Source organism: Malania oleifera, chromosome 4, assembly GCF_029873635.1.
Source record: "Malania oleifera isolate guangnan ecotype guangnan chromosome 4, ASM2987363v1, whole genome shotgun sequence".
NCBI lineage: Eukaryota > Viridiplantae > Streptophyta > Magnoliopsida > Santalales > Ximeniaceae > Malania > Malania oleifera.
In genome coordinates, this window is record NC_080420.1 from 76,038,721 (window position 1) to 76,045,031 (window position 6,311).

Sequence of the window (6,311 nt, forward strand, 5' to 3'; positions counted from 1 at the left end):
TAAATGATATCAATATTCACAATAAATATACATATGAATGTAAATGTTCTTAAATATAAAGAGTTTAGGGAAGAGAGAATAAGACCATATTTTTACAAGGTTCAACTATCCGTGCCTACATCATTGTCTTTAGTAAACCATTTGAGGATTTCACTAATCCCTGAAATCGTCAAAATACAATATAAAATCGAAGTAGAAGTTGTACAATGAGCACTCTACGAATAGAACAGATAAGTGTGCTTACAAATCACACGCTAATACACTCCCAAATGAATATGAACAAAGCTCAATGGAGTAAAAAAGGTTTTCTAGGTTTTTGAATGAAATAAGCTTTGAATGATAATCTCAATAATAATCTCAGTGATAATCTATGTTGATATCCATGTTAAACATGTTTAGGGGCTAGGTATTTATATGCAAATTTTAATTATAACCGTTGGGCGTATTTAATAGCTTAATAAATGAAAATCTTAGCTGTTTTATGGTCGTTGCAATAATTATTGCGCATGCTTCGGTCGCCCGAACCAACTAGATATGGAATTTTCAAAAGACAATAGCAACTTGGTCGACTGAGCTCTGAGGTTCGGTCGCCCGAACTAACTAGATCTGGAAATCTCAAAATTCAGTAGCAACTCGATCGATTGAACTTTAACATTTAGTCGCCCGAACTACCTAGAGCTAGACTAGTGTTCAAAAAGTATCAATTCGATCGACTAAGCTCTTTGCTTCAGGCGCCCGAACATCTTGGAGCAACACAATCCTTTGTTTTTCATTCCAAAAATGATTTTAACATTTTGAAATAAGTTTTGCACTTTTATAAAAGATTTTCCATGAATATTAGAGTGCCTAGAGTCCAACTAAGTCACCTATGAGCTTCATCACAATATTCAAAGGTAATGTACTTACATAGGTACTAATTGAAATATACCTAAATAAATCTCCAATTCCAAGTCTTCAAGCTTGGTCTTTATAGTCTCCTCATCATAGCCCGATAAATTCAGCTTGTACGCTTCATGACTTTCAATTTGCATCTCTTAATTGTGCTTAAAAACCTTAATTCCTATTAACATACTTAATAACACTTAGATGTTTTGGTTTGTCATTATCAAAATGTGATGAAACCTTGTTAGGCCAACAAAATCAACCTAGCCTAGTCAAATCGACCTGGCCTAACAGACCTAGTTTAACCAACCTAAAATAACCAAATTCTTTGCCTGACCTCATCTGTCTAGCCCAAGACCCACATACCCACAATGATGCTCAACCATCCATTTTTGCTTATACTTTCATGCTCTCACTATGAATATCCATTATAGGGGGAGGCCCACATCTTCGAGACAGTTAGAATAAAAGAGGTCAAAGGACAAAAAAGGATGTAAGTTCACCAATGAAAGGGATGAGCACTCTAAATCCTCTAATTCTTTCTCTCTTCCACACTTTGATTTGAGGACAATTGGCTAACTTAGGCATCAGAGAGATCCCTCAGAGGCCATCAAGACCTCCTAAGAGCCCATTCTCGATTTTTTAGATTAGAAGAAAGAAAGATTCTTCACCAAATTTCGACCTAATCAACCTCTGAAGCGACGATCTATTTTCAAACATCAACAAAATTAGCGACTTCACTAGGCCGACATAATCACCCCTACAACCTACATATGTCGTCAACGAAGTGGAAGAAAGTCCCTTCTAAAGAAGCAAACCAACCCCTTGGCCGAATCACTTGAAGTTAAGGGGAAAGTGGTCTTCTACAACCTACAACATCTGAGTGACCCATGACCAATTCACCTCATTCCAAAAGAGGATCGAAAGAGTCCTTGACGATATTCTCTAGAACTAGCAAGCACCACTGCCAACACATAGCATGCCCACTATGGCTCCTGGATAAGAAGAACTACTGTTGGCCATCCCAGTTCCTAAAGTGGTTGTTGTTTTAATGGGAGAGCCTTTGACGAAACGAGCATGGCAGCAAGTCACTCTTCAACTATCAATGTAAAGTTCAAAGAGATAAATAAATGCTTTGAGAAGATATCCAAGGAGATGAAAAGAATGGAAAGAAAAATTAGAGTTTTTAGGCATGGTGCAAATAGACCTGCCTTTCACCACTATGGTTTTAGAAGCCCCATTACCTGAAAAGTTCAAGATGTCGCAAGTAGAGTCTTATAATGGAATCGAAGACCCTATTGATCACCTCAATACCTTTAGGTCGCTCATGCTCCTCCAAGGAACCCCAAATCCAATCATGTGTAGAGCCTTTGTAACAACCTTGAAGGCTTCTGCATTGTTACGGTACTAGACCCTTAAGCCTCACATAATTAGTAAATTCATTGAGGCAAGAAGTTTGTAGCCCCACTTTGTTAGTAGTAGGAAGATAAGAACCTCTGCTAGTCTTATGAATCTTCCCCAATGAGATGCAGAAACCCTAAAATACTTTATAAAGCACTTCATTGCAGCAATGTTAGTGATAAGAAACCTAGATTTTGATGTTGCCCTTACAGCATTCATTAATGCTTTGAACCTAGGTCAATTCCTCTAATCATTGGGAAAACAAGCACTGATAGACATAGGAACTCATTGTGAAGGTGCAAAATACATAAATGTAGAAGAGATGGTGTCAATGAGAAAAGAAATGGGTGGGACAAAAAGGAGGAAGTCAAATAGTCAAAATGTCGAGTGGAGCAGTTCAAAGAAGTTAAGGGATGCTCAATACGAGAAAAGCAAGAAGGACAAACCTATTATAAATGTGAGTTCAAATTTCACTCCTATGAATATGTCTCAAATCCTAGTGTTGATGCATATCAAAGACAAAGATTTTATTCAATGGTCATCCCCGATGAAAGCTACCCCAAAATGACGAAATATGTTGAAGTTTTGTAGCCTCCATAGAGACCATGGATACGGTACTAATGACCGCATTCATCTTAAAAGATTTTCTAGAAATTTTGGTACGAAGAGGCTGTTAGCTTTGGTGTATTCCCAAGAGGGGGGTGAATTGGAAATTACTTTCCTAGGTCAAATTCAAATCATAATCAGTATTTTCCAACCTAGGGTCCTTCGAAGCATTAACTAATTCAGTAGAAATCAAACTGAACCAGAATGTAAAGCAATTGAAGCAATCTTAGTATTTCTGAACCATTCACCATAATTAAAATGACAACATTCAAGTGCATAAATTTAAGTGTGGAAATTAAATACGACACAAGAAATGTTATCGGGGTTCGTCTAATACTGCCTACGTCCCCAAAGTGGCTCACAAGCACAAGGATTCCACTAAAACTCACTTAACGGGTGGAGCGACACCTAATACAATCAGGTTAATTAGTGGGATTGACCTCAACCTACACCTTACCAGGATGGCGCACCTACCTTTCCTAACTGGATCTCAATCTGGGACTATTCTACAGGGCTAGTCTTTCTCTTCAGGCCCACGTCTAGAATATAACAAATATGAAAATTTTCGTACAAACAAACGTTTCTTACACAAGCATATATGTACTACAATATGCACAGTATAATCAATGCACACCAAACATGTAAGAATGATAAGCTTAGTGGTGTATATGTGCAATCTACACTCAGTACAATAATAATCTCAAGTATGCACAAGAGTGTTCAAACAAGCTAATCTTTGAAAGTAAAGTAAATCAAATTTCAATATCGGATTAGTGTTTCAAAAATGCTAGCAATAATATTCAAATGAACTCAAAAATATTTTCTCAAATTGTATTAAGCACAAGAGTTGTTTGAAATCAAACTTTGTAAAATATTTTGCACATAAAAATTATTACTTAAGGAATCTTGCAATGACAATGCAAAGATCCTCAAGCTAATGAGTTTTCCCAATACTAGATTTATCAAGTTAAATCTATGGGAAGAATCCTAGCCAAACTCTCAATATAAAAATCAAACAATACAAATTTAATGAGAGTATAGGGCTATTTAGAATGAGGCACTAATAATCTAAACACTCTCTCTAAGTTTGGATGATCAAAGAAAATGAAGTAGGAGAGTATTTGGGAGTATTTAAGAAATATAGGCTTTGGAAATTTTCAGAGGATTTTTCACTAATCACTTTGCTAATTTCTCACTAATCCTTGCAAATGAACCCTCATATATAGAAATGGTGAAAATTATAACCGTTGGGGACATGTAAGGAATTATTTAATTTGTTTTAAAACGGTTTACCAAAAATAACCCTGTTTAACCATCTTAATCGTCGTAAAAATATAAGACAACCCAAGAGTTTCAAGTGGCTAACCTATGGTTCGGTCAATTAAACAGATTCAATGAAAAAAAAAAATGGTTTTTCAAAGTCCTGGTGCCCGAGTTAAGGTTCAGTTGGCTAAACATAACCAATTTCCACACTGTCCGTGGTTCCGATGCCCGGTCTGAAGTTCAATTAACCGAACTCATGTGTTCGGTTGCCCAAGGATGATTTGAACGCTGAGGTTCGAGCTGCCGAGTTGTTGGGAAAGGTCAGATCAGTGGTTTGATCGCCTATGGAAGATGCATTCAAAAAGGTTCAATTTGCCAAACATAGGTCACCATGTTGACCCGTCCATGGTTCGATCGACCGAGGCAGTTTGAATTGCCATGTTCAGTCACTTGAATGCCTTTTGATTTTTACCTAAGGTCATTTTCTTTGCACTAATTTTTCCCTAATAATATGAAAACTATGTTAGGGCTTTGTGCACTTAATTGTGGGAACCTAAGGTCCATTTAAGGTCATTTTGAAATGGTCCCAAAGATCCGACATTGGTTCGGTCAACCGAAGGGTGATCCCTAAGGTCTTTCTAAGGTCTTGAGCTTATAAGTTCCTACATGCATGATATGCAGATTATTACAGACCTTGGATGATTATTATTACAGACCCGAATAAGGCATAATATAAATTACAATACAAGTAAACATTCTAGGTCTCTAGTCTTCAAGCCTTCACATGCCACTGTGTGATTTCATCAATATGAACCTGCACACAAACTTGGCAGACATTAAATAGCAGAGTATTTGTTATGATCAAAACGGGATATGACCTATAAGGTCAACAATCTCCTCCTTTTTGACGATGACAAATACCTTATGCAAAAGTGGGTATAGCCAAGAAAGGCTCTCCCTGAAACTATACATAAGGGAAATGTAAAGATTTTAAAAGTTCAAACATAAAGAGTTTAAACGTAAAAGTTCAAACATTTTCCCAAGGTACCCTATTTTGCCTCTTTTCCCCCTTTTGGCAACAGCAAAAAGGGTTATGATAAACATGAACCACATAGGCATAGACATTGAGTATGAATCATTTGAATACAAGATATGTCTGAGAAAGTTTTTAGAAATTTTGGCAACATGCCATTTGAAAATAGAGCATTTTCCCAAAAATACCTGTGTAGAAATGACTTGATTGAGTTTTAAATTTACAATATATCAAAAACTACCAACTTAAATAGTTCAGTTTGATCAAGACTTATTACTTTCAGCATCCAAAAAGATAACATAATCATACAATGCACAATGAATGACAATGTATGAAATATAGCAATTACGCACACAAACAATATAACTGGTCATTTAAATAATTTAAATGACATGGAAACAAGGTTAGACCATAAATATACATAAACCATTGCAATTGAAACATATCATAAGACCCGTGGAAGATTTGACTTTAAAGCACACGACATATGATAACAAATAGTTGGTTTGAGCACAAACATAGTCTAAAAAGTTTGCATGCATTTACATATGAAGTTATCGAACTAGTTATGCATTTAAAAAAATTATATATATGTATATAGTAAATATGTATATCCTCCTTATGATATTTGCAAAAAGTACTTGGGGTGTGCTTGCTGAAAAATAAGATTTTAATTTAAAGCAAGCAAGTACAAATTTTCTGGTTTGTCAATTAAACATATACTAAAATATAACCAGAAAACCACAACCACAATGATCCTAAAGATGTCAGACAATTTAAAGCAAGGATCACATGGCAACCACAAACAAAATGTGGCAAAGAAATATATATCAACTTAAGATTTTCACAAAGATCATTTCATTTAAGCACATGCCACACTTGATTCAATAACAGATCTAAGTTAAAAAATTTGTAAGCATAACAAGATGGATATTTAAATTTAGATGCTCCCTCTATCAATTTGAATTCTAGTTTAGATGAAATAAGCTACTTATACTCATCAAGATTGATTTCACAAAGTATGTCAGGAGTATAAGCCATTCATTTTAAATTTCTTAAAATAAATATGCTAGTAAAGATTAATTTATTCTTCTATGCAACCAGTATAGTTATCCCTATGAATTAC